General features: G+C 38.0%; 2 non-coding genes across 2 annotated transcripts; both read right to left on the bottom strand.

The window, feature by feature from the left end:
- Nucleotides 1-1,730: 1,730 nt before the first annotated feature.
- LOC148548574 (small nucleolar RNA R71) lies at nt 1,731-1,838 on the bottom strand. Its single transcript, XR_015898043.1, has one exon. It is a non-coding gene; the product is annotated as a small nucleolar RNA R71 (small nucleolar RNA).
- A 4,468-nt stretch (nt 1,839-6,306) lies between these two features.
- Nucleotides 6,307-6,412, bottom strand: LOC148548573 (small nucleolar RNA R71). Its single transcript, XR_015897630.1, has one exon. It is a non-coding gene; the product is annotated as a small nucleolar RNA R71 (small nucleolar RNA).
- Between the last annotated feature and the right edge of the window lie 7,301 nt (nt 6,413-13,713).

Below are 13,713 nucleotides of genomic sequence, written 5' to 3'. Positions count from 1 at the left end.
ACATTAAAAATTTTTAAGTTTGGTGTCTTGCATGTGTTTCTTTTCTTAAAAATTTTCAAAAATATGTTCTTGGTGTTCATCTTGACATTCAAAGTGTTCTGGCATGCATTTATTGTTTTGATCTTAAATTTTTATGTTTTATTTCATTTTTGTTGTTTAATGAAAAAAAAAAGAGAAAAACAACAAAATGATATTTTTTTCTTTTTTCTCTCTCCTCATTAAAAATTCTAAAATAAAAAATAATATCTTTCCCCCTATTTTGCTCATAAATTTCAAAATTTTGGGTTGACTTAGTCAAAAAATTTTAAATTTAGTTGTTTCTTGTTAGTCAAGTCAAAATTTCAATTTAAAAATTTTATCTTTTCAAATCTTTTTCAAAAATCAAATCTTTTTCATTTTTCTTTCCTATTTTTCGAAAATTCTTCAAAAATTGATTTTCAAAATCTTTTTCTTATTTTTATTTCATAATTTTCGAAATTAATGCTAAAAATTAATGTTTTGATTCAAAAATTTTAAGTTGTTACTTGCCTATTAAGAAAGAATCAATCTTTAAATTCTAGAATCATATCCTTTTGTTTCTTATTAGTTAAGTAATCAACTTAAATTTCAAAAATCAAATCTTTTTAATTTCTGTTTCAAATCTTTTTCAAAATGAATTTCAATCATATCTTTTTTCAAAATTTAATTTCAAAATCCTTTTCTAACTCCTTATCTTTTCAAAATTGATTTTCAAATCTTTTTCAATTAACCACTTGACTTGTTTGTTTGATTTTAAAAAGTTTACTATTTCTTATCTTTTCAAAATCACCTAACTACTTCTCTCTCTCTAATTTTTGAAAACCATTACCCACTTTTTCAGAATCCTTTTTAATTAACTAATTGTTTTAAATTCTAATTTTATTTTATTTTCCTTCTTAAATTTCGAATTCTAACTACTAATTAAAAAAAACAAAAATATTTTTCTTTTCTTTTTAATAAAAAAAATTTGAATACATTCTCTCTCATTTCTTTCTATTTATTTTATTTATTTACTAACACTTCTCTTCTTCTTATAATTCGAACCCTCTCCCTCTCTTTGTGTTCGAATTCTTCTTCTTCTCCTTTCTTCATTCTATTCTTCTATTCTTCTACTCACATAAAAGAATCTCTATACTGTAACATAGAGGATTCCTCTTCTTTTCTGTTCTCTTCTTTTTTTATATGAGCAGGAGCAAGGATAAGAACATTCTTGTTGAAGCTGATCCTGAACCTGAAAGGACTCTAAAGAGGAAGCTAAAGCACAACACTCTAGAGAGGACCTAACAGAAATTTTTGAAAAAGAAGACATGGCAGCCGAAAATAACAACAATGGTGGAGATGTAAGGAAGATGCTTGGTGACTTTACTGCACCCACTTCTGACTTCTATGAAAGAAGCATCTCAATTCCTACAATTGAAGCAAACAACTTTGAGCTTAAGCCTCAACTAGTTTCTCTAATGCAGCAGAATTGTAAGTTTCATTGACTTCCATTGGAAAATCCTCATCAGTTCTTAGCTGAATTCTTGCAAATCTGTGACACTGTCAAGACCAATGGGGTTAATCGTGAGGTCTACAGACTTATGCTTTTCCCCTTTGCTATAAGAGACAGAGCTAGGACATGGTTGGACTCACAACCTAAAGAAATCCTGAACTCTTGGGAAAAGTTAGTCAATGCTTTCTTGGCAAAATTCTTTACACCTCAAAAGTTGAGCAAGCTTAGAGTGGAAGTCCAAACCTTCAGACAAAAGGAAGGTGAATTCCTCTATGAAGCTTGGGAAAGATACAAGTAATTGATCAGAAGGTGTCCTTCTGACATGCTTTCAGAATGGAGCATCTTATGTATATTCTATGATGGTCTGTCTAAATTGTCCAAGATGTCATTGGATCACTCTGCTGGTGGAACTCTTCATCTGAAGAAGACACCTGCAGAAGCCCAGGAACTCATTGAAATGGTTGCAAATAACCAGTTCATGTATACTTCTGAAAGAAATCCTGTGAATAATGGGATGACCCAGAAGAAAGGAGTTCTTGAGATTGATACTCTGAATGTAATATTGGCTCAGAATAAAATATTGACTCAGCAAGTCAATATGATTTCTCAGAATCTGACTGGAATGCAAGCTGCATCCGGCAGTACTAAAGAAGCTTCCTCTGAAGAAGAAGCTTATGACCCTGAGAATTATGCAATGGAAGAGGTGAATTACATGGGAGAATCCTACGGAAACACCTATAATCCTTCTTGGTGGAATCACCCTAATTTCTCAAGGAAGGATCAGCAGAAGCCTAATTAAGGCTTCAATAATAATAATGGTGGGAGAAATAGGTTTGGCAATAGCAAGCCTTTTCCATAATCTTTTGAGCAACAGACAGAGAATTCTAAGCAGAGCCTCTCTGACTTAGCAAGCATAGTCTCTGATCTATCTAAAACCACTCTCAGTTTCATGACTGAAACAAGGTCCCATCAGAAATTTGGAGGCACAAGTGGGTCAACTAAAAGAGAGTGCAAGGCCATCAATATAACCAACATGGCCGAACCTATAGGGGAGGAAGATGCAGTGATTTCCAGTGAGGAAGACCTCAATGGACGTCCACTGGCCACTAAGGAGTTTTCCATTGAGGAACCAAAGGAATCTGAGGCTCATATAGAGATCATAGAGATTCCACTGAACTTACTGTTGCCATTCATGAGCTCTGATGAGTATTCTTCCTTTGAAGAGGATGAAGATATTATTGAAGAACAAGTTGCTCAGTATTTAGGAGCAATCATGAAGATGAATGCCAAGTTATTTGGTAATGAGACTTGAGAGGATGAACCTCCATTGCTCATCAATGAACTGAATACCTTGGTTCAACAGAAATTACCTCTGAAGAAACCAGATCCCAGAAAGTTCTTAATACCTTGCATTAAAGGCACCATGACCTTTAAGAAAGCTCTATGTGACCTTGGTTCAAGTGTAAACCTCATGCCACTCTCTGTAATGGAGAAACTAGGGATCTTTGAGGTACAAGCTGCAAGAATCTCACTAGAGATGGTAGACAATTCAAGGAAACAGGCTTATGGACTTGTAGAGGATGTCTTAGTGAAGGTTGAAGGCTTTTGCATCCCTGCTGACTTCATAATCCTAAGCACTGGGAAGGATGAAGATGAATCCATCATCCTTGGAAGACCCTTCCTAGCCACAGCAAGAGCTGTGATTGATGTGGACAGAGGAGAGTTAGTCCTTCAATTGAATGAGGACTACCTTGTGTTTAAGGCTCAAGGATCTTCTTTTGTAACCATGGAAAGGAAGCATGAAAGGCTTCTCTCAGTACAGAGTCAAACAAAGCCCCCACACTCAACTTCTAAATTTGGTGTTGGGAGGCCACCATTAAGCTCAGAGTCTCTGTGAAACTCTCTAAGAGCTCACTGTCAAGCTATTGACATTAAAGAAGCGCTTCTTGGGAGGCAACTCCGAGTCATGGGAGATGGAGAGATTTATCTCAAAAGCCCATCACTAAAAAGAGGATGGAGCAAACAAGAGAGCTCACTCATGGACCTCAACAAGAGCATGAGGAAATTCCTCATCAAGAAATCCCTGAGATGCCTCAAAGGATGCACTTTCCTCCACACAATTATTGGGAGAAAATCAACACCTCCTTAGGAGAATTGAGTTCTAACATGGGGCAACTACGGATGGAGCACCAAGAGCATTCCATCATCCTCCATGAAATCAGAGAGGACCAAAGAGTCATGAGGGAGGAGCAACAAAGGCAAGGAAGAGACATAGAGGAGCTCAAGCACTCCATAAGATCTTCAAGAGGAAGAACCAGCCGCCATCACTAAGGTGGACTCGTTCTTTAATTTCCTTGTTCTTATTTTTCTTTTTTTCGAATTATATGCTTTATGTTTTGTCTATGTTTGTGTCTTTATTACATGATCATTAGTGTCTAGTGCCTATGTCTTAAAGCTATGAATGTCCTATAAATCCATCACCTTTCTTAAATGAAAAATATTTTTAATTGCAAAAGAACAAGAGGTACATGGATTTCGAATTTTATCTTGAAATTAGCTTAATTATTTTGATGTGGTGGCAATACTTTTTGTTTTCTGAATGAATACTTGAATAGTGCATATTTTTTAATTTGTTGTTTATGAATGTTAAAATTGTTGGCTCTTGAAAGAATAAAGAAAAAAGAGAAATGTTATTGATAATCTGAAAAATCATAAAATTGATTCTTGAAGCAAGAAAAAGTAGTGAATAGGCAAAGCTTGCGAAAAAAAATATGAAAAAAAAGGGTAAAAAAAAAAGAAAAAGAAAAAGCAAGCAAAAAAAGCCAATAACCCTTTAAACTAAAAGGCAAGGGTAAAAAAGATCCAAGGCTTTGAGAATTAATGGATAGGAGGGCCCAAAGGAATAAAATCCTGGCCTAAGCGGCTAAACTAAGCTGTCCCTAACCATGTGCTTGTGGCGTGAAGGTGTCAAGTGAAAAGTTTGAGACTGAGCGGTTAAAGTCGTGGTCCAAAGCAAAAAAAGAGTGTGCTTAAGAGCTCTTGACACCTCTAACTGGGGACTCTAGCAAAGCTGAGTCACAATCTGAAAAGGTTCACCCAGTTATGTGTCTGTGGCATTTATGTATCCGGTGGTAATACTGGAAAACAAAATGCTTAGGGTCACGGCCAAGACTCAAAAAGTAGCTGTGTTCAAGAATCAACATACTGAACTAAGAGAATCAATAACACTATCTAAATTCTAAGTTCCTATGGATGCTAATCATTCTGAACTTTAAAGATAAAGTGAGATGCCAAAACTGTTCAGAAGCAAAAAGGCTACAAGTCCCGCTCATCTAATTGGAACTAAGTTCATTGATAAGTTTGGAATTTATTGTATTTTCTCTTCTTTTTATCCTACTTTGTTTTTAGTTGCCTAGGGACAAGCAAGAATTTTAAGTTTGGTGTTGTGATGAGCGGATAATTTATACTCTTTTTGGCATTGTTTTTACATAGTTTTTAGTATATTTTAGTTACTTTTTATTATATTTTTGTTAGTTTTTATTCAAAAATCACATTTCTGGACTTTACTATGAGTTTGTGTATTTTTCTATGATTTCAGGTATTTTTTGGCTGAAATTGAGGGACCTGAGCAAAAATCTGATTCAGAGGCTGAAAAAGGACTACAGATGCTGTTGGATTCTGACCCTCCTGGCACCAGAATTGGAGTTAAACTTTCTTATGCACGTGCGCGTCGCTTACTGAGTGTGGCGTTCTTTCTTTGAACGCAACGTTACTCTGCTCTGTCCTTCTTCCTCTTCATTTTTTGCCTGAAATCAACCAAACAAATACATTAAAGCCTTGGCATGATAATCAAATCTTGCATCTTTCATATTATCAACTAAATCTTGCAAGAAATCTAATGAGAATGCATAAAATTACCAATGTTTGATTGAATCAAGACAAGCATGAAATTCTCACTCAAACACTTATTTGTTGCCTAAAAATGAAATGAAACCAAGTAAAAACTAATGAAATAGGCTTGTGAAACTAGCCTAAGATGACTTGTCATTAATTGGTAGATGGCGCCTCTATCTAAATAGATTTGGTAGTTAGTAACTATTAGGTTGTCTTCATTTATTTTCTTATTCTTGTGTTGCTCTTGATGATTACATGATTTCATTGATTCCTCAGTTGAGCAACACGGTCACCTCTAGACCCAAGCTTGTCCCCTTTTGACCCCGAAATAGAAAGGCCTTTACCCTGCCTTAGGAAAGCTCAGTGCCGGTTAGCATTCGTGCATAGTAAATCGGACTCTCTTGAAGAGCGACCCGATTCACCATCACCTTCTAACCGTGATCCTCATTCTTCACTTAACGAGGAAACCTTCTATTCTTCTATTGTAAGTGCTAAAATTTCTTTGAGTGAATTAGGTGACAACAACATGGCGGAGCCACCGCGGAGAATTACTTTAAAGGAGGCCGGATCCCCGAACATCACCTTGCAACCGGTACAAGTTTGGTACCCAGATCTAGATGCCAACTTTGAGATCAAGATGGGTATGATCAACTTTCTTCCAAAATATCATGGGTTACCGGGAGAAGACACTCTCAAGCACTTGAAAGACTTTCAAGTTGTGTGCTCTACTGCAAGGAGACATGGCTTGGATGAGATAGCGGTCACGGTTTTCGCTTTCCTTTTCTCCCTAGAGGGAAAGGCGAAGGAATGGTTTTACACCCAACCTGAGGAGGTGATTTCTAATTGGGATTTGTTGTGCAAGGAGTTTCTTGAGAAATTTTATCTACCTCAAAAGACAGATCATCTAAGGAAGGAAATCTCTTCCATCATGCAAAGAGATGGAGAGACCTTTTATGAATGTTGGGAAAGGTTCAAAAAGTTGTTGGAAGCTTGTCCTCAACACCGCATTGATGAATTAGTGCTCATAAGCTACTTTTGCCAAGGGATTATCCCTTAAGACAAGCTCCTTCTTGATGCCTCAAGTGGAGGATCTCTCACTAAGAATAAGACTGCTGAAGAAGCTTGGGAAGTCATTGCAGACTTGGCGGATTCGACTCAACATTTAAGGACAAGAAATCCCCAACCGAAGGCTATAAGTGAAGTCTCACCTTCCGGTGATGCTATCTTAACTAAGACGCTTGGTAAGATGATGGTCTTGTTAAGACAAATCACTCAAGGCCAACAAATTCCATAAATGTTGCTATGTCCTCCACCCCAACCTCCTAGGATTTAAGGACCTCCTAGATCTTGTGGTATTTGTGCTTGCAACGGTCACTACACTGATGAATGCCCTTAAATTCAAGAGGACAACACATTGGCGGTGGCAAATCCTTACCCATAAAGGTCCAATTACAATCAAGGCAATCAAGGATCGCATCAGTATGGAGGGAACCAAAGTCAAGGGTGGAGAGATAACTCCCATAAGAGGTGGAATAAACCATCTCAAGCTCAACCTTATTCCAACCAACAAGTCTATTATCATCAATCCTATCAAGTCCAACAACCTTACCATCAACCACCACAACTTCACTATCCACCATATCAACTACAAAGCCCACCTCATGCCCAACCCAATCAACAACCACATTCCCAACCTCAAGCAAGGTATCAACCACAACATACTAGGCCTACCCTCCCTCAAATATTTAATCTCCCTCTTCAAACCAATCTCATATGAATGATGCACTTCAAAGTTTTATTCAAGAGCAAATAGAGTTTCATAAGAAGCAAGAAACGTACATGGCTATTGGTGCATGGTGCGCAGAAATTGTGACGGTTTCATTCCTTGGTAACGGTGCTGAAAACTTTATACGCACGTTCATAATCTTAATTCTTTATCACAACTTCGCACAGCTAACCAGCAAGTGCACTGGGTCATCCAAGTAATAAACCTTACGTGAGTAAGGGTCGATCCCACGGAGATTGTCGGCTTGAAGCAAGCTATGGTCACCTTGTAAATCTCAGTCAGGCGGATTCAAATGTATTAAGAGATTATAGTGTACTAAAAGATAATTAAAATAGGATAGAGATACTTATGTAATCCATTGGTGAGAGTTTCAGATAAGCGTGCAGAGATGCTTTCGTTCCTCTGAACCTCTGCTTTCCTGCTGTCTTCGTCCAACCATTCCTACTCCTTTCCATGGCAAGCTTTATGTAGGGCATCACTGTTGTCAATGGCTACATCCCATCCTCTCTGTAAAAATGGTCCAGTGCACTGTCACTGCCTGGCTAATCATCTGTCGATTCTCGATCATACTGGAATAGGATTTACTATCCTTTTGCGTCTGTCACTACGCCCAGCACTCGCGAGTTTGAAGCTCGTCACAGCCATCCCTTCCCAGATCCTACTCGGAATACCACAGACAAGGTTTAGACTTTCCGGATCTCAAGAATGGCCATCCATGGGTTCTAACTTATACCACGAAGATTCTAATATCTCGGACTCGGTCCTCTGTATTAGATATCTAAGAGATACTCATTCTAGCTTGTTTGAATGTAGAACGGAAGTGTTTGTCAGGCACGCGTTCATAGGTGAGAATCATGATGAGCGTCACATAATCATCACATTCATCATGTTCTTGGGTGCGAATGGATATCTTAGAGAAGGAATAAGCTTGAATTGAATAGAAAAATAGTAGTACTTTCTATTAATTCATGAGGAACAGCAGAGCTCTACACCTTAATCTATGGAGTGTAGAAACTCTACCGTTGAGAATACATAAGTGATGAAGGTCCAGGCATGGCCGAGAGGCCAGCCCTCAAATGTGATCAAAAGATGAAACTAAAGATGTTCCAAAGATCCCTGTAAATACAATAGTAAAAAGTCCTATTTATACTAAACTAGTTACTAGGGTTTATAGAAATGAGTAAATGATGCAGAAATCCACTTCTGGGGCCCACTTGGTGTGTGCTTAGGCTGATCATTGAGCTTTACACGTGTAGAGGTCTTTTTTGGAGTTGAACGCCAGTTTGTAACCTGTTTCTGGCGTTTAACTCCACTTTGCAACCTGTTTCTGGCGTTTAACTCCAGAATAGGGCGTTCAACGCCGGTTTACGTCATCTATCCTTAGTCAAAGTATGAACTATTATATATTGCTGGAAAGCCCTGGATGTCTACTTTCCAACGCAATTGGGATCGTGCCATTTGGAGTTCTGTAGCTCCAGAAAATCCACTTTGAGTGCAGGGAGGTCAGAATCCAACAGCATCTGCAGTCCTTCTTCAACCTCTGAATCTGATTTTTGCTCAAGTCCCTCAATTTCAGCCAGAAATTACCTGAAATCATAGAGAAACACACAAACTCATAGTAAAGTCCAAAAATGTGAATTTTAAATTAAAAACTAATAAAAATAAACTAAAAACTAACTAAATCATACTGAAAACTATGTAAAAACAATGCGAAAAAGCGTATAAATTATCCGCTCATCAGTGAATGAAATCACAATCACAATTTTGGAATTCCGCACAACTAACCAGCAAGTGTACTGGGTCGTCCAAGTAATACATTACGTGATTAAGGGTCGATCCCACGGATAATGTCTGCTTGAAGCAAGCTATGGTTGTTTTGTAATTCTTAGTCAGGAAATTAATAATAAAAATGATTAGGTTTATGAAGAGTAAATAGCATAAATTAAATGATACTTGTTATACAGTAATGGAGAACAGATTGAGGATTTGGAGATACTCTGTCTTTCGAATCTCTGCTTTCCTACTGTCTTCTTCTTCACGCACGCAAGGCTCCTTCCATGGCAAGCTGTATGTTGGTGGATCACCGTTGCCAATGGCTACCATCCGTCCTCTCAGTGAAAATGGTCCAAATGCGCTGTCACCATACGGCTAATCATCTGTCGGTTCTCAATCATGTTGGAATTGGATCCATTGATCCTTTTGCGTCTGTCACTATGCCCAGCACTCGTGAGTTTGAAGCTCGTCATAGTCATCCCATCCCAGATCCTACTCAGAATACCACAGACAAGGTTTAGACTTTCCGGATCTCAGTAATGGCCGCCAATAATCCTAGCCTATACCACGAAGACTCTAATCATAAACCAAGAGGCTAAGAGATACACACTCAATCTATGGTAGAACGGAAGTGGTTGTCACGCACGCGTTCATAGGTTGAGAATGGTGATGAGTGTCATAAATCATCACATTCATCACGATTAAGTACAAGCAAGTGTCTTAGAACAGAAACAAGCGTGTTTGAATAGAAAACAGAAGTAATTGCATTAATTCATCGAGACACAGCAGAGCTCCTCACCCCCAACCATGGGGTTTAGAGACTCATGCCGTTAGAAATACAATATGAAACGTGTAAAATGTCATGAGATACATAGTAAGTCTCTAAAAGTTGTTTTTATACTAAACTAGTAGCTAGGGTTACAAAAAATAAGTAACTAAGTACAGATAGTGCAGAAATCCACTTCTGGGGCCCACTTGGTGTGTGCTTCGGCTGAGTAATGAAGCCTTCATGTGTAGAGACTTCTCTTGGAGTTAAACGCCAGGTTGCAGCCTGTTTCTGGCGTTTAACTTCAGAATAGGACAGGAAGTTAGCGTTTGAACGCCAGTTTGCATCATCAAAACTTTGGCAAAGTATGAACTATTATATATTGCTGGAAAGCCCTGGATGTTTATTTTCCAACGCAATTGAGATCGCACCAATTGGGCTTTTGTAGCGCCAGAAAATCCATTTCGAGTGCAGGGAGGTCAGAATCCAACAGCATCTGCAGTCCTTTTTCAGCCTCTGAATCAGATTTTTGCTCAGGTCCCTCAATTTCAGACAGAAAATACCTGAAATCATAGAAAAAAACACAAACTCATAGTAAAGTCCAGAAATGTGATTTTTGCATAAAAACTAATAAAAACATAGTAAAAACTAACTAAATTATACTAAAAACTACTAGAAAATAATGCCAAAAAGCGTATAAATTTTCCGCTCATCACAACACCAAACTTAAATTGTTGCTTGTCCCCAAGCAACTAAAAATCAATTAGGATAAAAAGAAGAGAATATACTATAAATTCCAAAATATCAATGAAACTTAGCTCCAACTAGATGAGCGGGACTAGTAGCTTTTTGCCTCTGAACAGTTTTGGCATATCACTTTATCCTTTGAAGTTCAGAATGATTGGCATCTATAGGAACTCAGAATTTAGATAGTGTTATTGATTCTCCTAGTTCAGTATGTTGATTCTTGAACATAGCTACTTTATGAGTCTTGGCCGTGGCCCTAAGCACTTTGTTTTTCAGATTGTGACTCAGCTTTGCTAGAGTCCCCAATTAGAGGTGTCTAGGGTTCTTAAGCACACTTTTTTTTGCATTGGATCATGACTTTAACCGCTCAGTCTCAAGCTTTTTCCTTGACACCCTTCACGCCACAAGCACATGGTTAGGGACAGCTTGGTTTAGCCGCTTAGGCCAGGATTTTATTACTTTGGGCCCTCCTATCCATTAATGCTCAAAGCCTTGGATCCTTTTTTTATTACCCTTGCCTTTTGGTTTAAAGGGTTATTGGATTTTTGCTCTTGCCTTTTGGTTTAAAGAGCTATTGGCTTTTTCTGCTTGCTTTTCCTTTTTCTTTCTCTTTTTATTTATTTATTTATTTTTTTCACAAGCTTTGTCATTCACTGCTTTTTCTTGCTTCAAGAATCAATTTTATGATTTTTCAGATTATCAACAACATTTCTCCTTTTCCATCATTCTTTCAGGAGCCAACAGTTTTAACATTTATAAACAACAAATTCAAAAGACATATGCACTGTTCAAGCATTCATTCAGAAAACAAAAAGTATTGTCACCACATCAAAATAATTAAACTAGTTTCAAGGATGAATTCGAAATCATGTACTTCTTGTTCTTTTGTAATTAAAACATTTTTCATTTAAGAAAGGTGATGGATTCATAGGACATTCATAGCTTTAAGACATAGACACTAGATACTAATGATCATGTAATGAAGACACAAACATAAATAAAGCATAGAGAACAAAAATAGAAAAAATAAATATACAAGGAGATTAAGGAACGGGTCCACCTGAGTGAGGGTGGCATCTTCTTCCTTTTGAAGAACCAATAGTGCTCTTGAGCTCCTCTATGTCTCTTCTCTAATTTCATGGAGGAGGATGGAATGCTCTTGGTGCTCCACCCTTAGTTGTCCCATGTTGGAACTTAATTCTCCTAGGGAGGTGTTAATCTGCTCCCAATAGTTTTGTGGAGAAAATTACATCCCTTGAGGCATTAGTGGTTATGGAAAAAACAAAAAAGCAATGCTTTTTCCACACCAAACTTAAAATGTTTGCTCGTCCTCGAGAAAAAGAAGGAGGAAAGGAGGAGAAGGAGGTGTGTGGTGGGTTCGGCCAAGGCTGGGGGAAGTGTGGATGAAAAGATGTGGCAGGTGGGGATCCTATGGGGTCTACAGATCCTGAGGGGTCAAGGACTTATCATCCCTGCTCCATTGAGGCGTGCAAAAATGCCCTTAGTGTGCAATCCTAGCGTTTAACGCCAGACTGCTGCTTGTTTCTGGAGTTAAATGCCAGCTTTTCTCCCTTTCTTGGCGTTAAACGCCAACTTGATGCTCTGTTCTGGCGTTAAACGCCAGTCTGTTGCTTGTTTCTGGCATTTAACGCCATCTTGATGCTTCTTTCTGGCATTAAACGCCAGTTTGATGCTTCTTACTGGCATTTAAACGCTAGTAAGCTCTTCCTCCAGGGTGAGCTATTTTTAATGCTGTTTTTCATTCTGTTTTTGATTTTTCAGTTGTTTTTGTGACTTCACATGATCATCAACCTAAAGAAAACATAAAATAGCAATGGAAAATAAATAGATATAATTAAATAACATTGGGTTGCGTCCCAATAAGCCCTTCTTTAATGTCAATAGCTTGACAGTGAGCTCTCATGGAGCCTCACAGATAATCAGAGCAGGGTTGGGGCCTCTCAACACCAAACTTAGAGTTTGGTTGTGGCCTCCCAACACCAAACTTATAATTTGAATGTGGGGGTTTTGTTTGACTTTGTATTGAGAGAAGATTTTCATGCTTCCTCTCCATGGTTACAGAAGGAGAACATTGAGTCTTATAGTTTGCAATGTCTGCAAACCACGAAGCTTCCTGAATAGCAAATAATTGCTCATCTGGAAAGGTTTCAGAGATCTCAGTACGAGGGAGGGATGCTCCTGCTACTGGTTCTATCCGGGATAGGTGATCAGCTACTTGATTCTCTGTCCCTTTTCTGTCTCTTATTTCTATATCAAACTCTTGCAGAAGCAACACCCATCTTATGAGCCTGGGTTTTGAATCTTGCTTTGTGAGTAGATATTTAAGAGTAGCATGGTCAGTGTACACAATCACTTTTGATCCTACTAAGTATGATCTAAACTTGTCAATGGCATAAACCACTGCAAGCAATTCTTTTTCTGTGGTTGTGTAATTTTTTTGGGCATCATTTAAAACACGACTAGCATAATAAATGACATGCAGAAGCTTGTTATGCCTCTGTCCCAATACTGCACCAATGGCATGGTCACTGGCATCACACATTAGTTCGAATGGTAATGTCCAATCTGGTGCAGAAATAACCGGTCCTGTGACCAACTTAGCTTTCAGAGTTTCAAACACCTACAGATACTTTGTGTCAAACACAAATGGCGTGTCAGCAGCTAGCAGATTGCTCAGAAGTTTTGCAATTTTTGAAAAATCCTTTATAAACCTCCAATAGAATCATGCATGCCCCAAAAATCTTCTGATTGCCTTAATATTGGCAGGTGGTGGTAATTTTTCAATTACTTCCACTTTAGCTTGATCCACTTCTATTCCCTTGTTTGAAATTTTATGCCCAAGGACAATTCCTTCAGTCACCATAAAGTGACATTTTTCCCAGTTTAAAACTAGGTTGGTCTCTTGGGATCTTTTCAGAACAAATGCTAAATGGTCAAGGCAGGAGCTGAATGAGTCTCCAAATACTGAAAAGTCATCCATGAAGTCTTTCAGAAATTTTTCAACCATATCAGAGAAGATAGAGAGTATGCACCTCTGAAAGGTTGCAGGTGCATTGCACAGACCAAAAGGCATCCTTCTGTAGGCAAACACTCTAGAAGGACATGTGAATGCTATTTTCTCTTGGTCCTGAGGATTTACTACAATTTGGTTGTAACCTGAATAGCCATCTAAAAAGAAGTAGTATTCATGACCTACTAGTCTTTCTAGCATTTGGT

This window comes from Arachis ipaensis, chromosome B8 (genome assembly GCF_059453495.1).
Source record: "Arachis ipaensis isolate K30076 ecotype BB chromosome B8, ASM5945349v1, whole genome shotgun sequence".
Taxonomy (NCBI): domain Eukaryota; kingdom Viridiplantae; phylum Streptophyta; class Magnoliopsida; order Fabales; family Fabaceae; genus Arachis; species Arachis ipaensis.
Note: the sequence above shows the minus strand (reverse complement) of the source record. Positions and strands in the feature narration are given on the sequence as shown.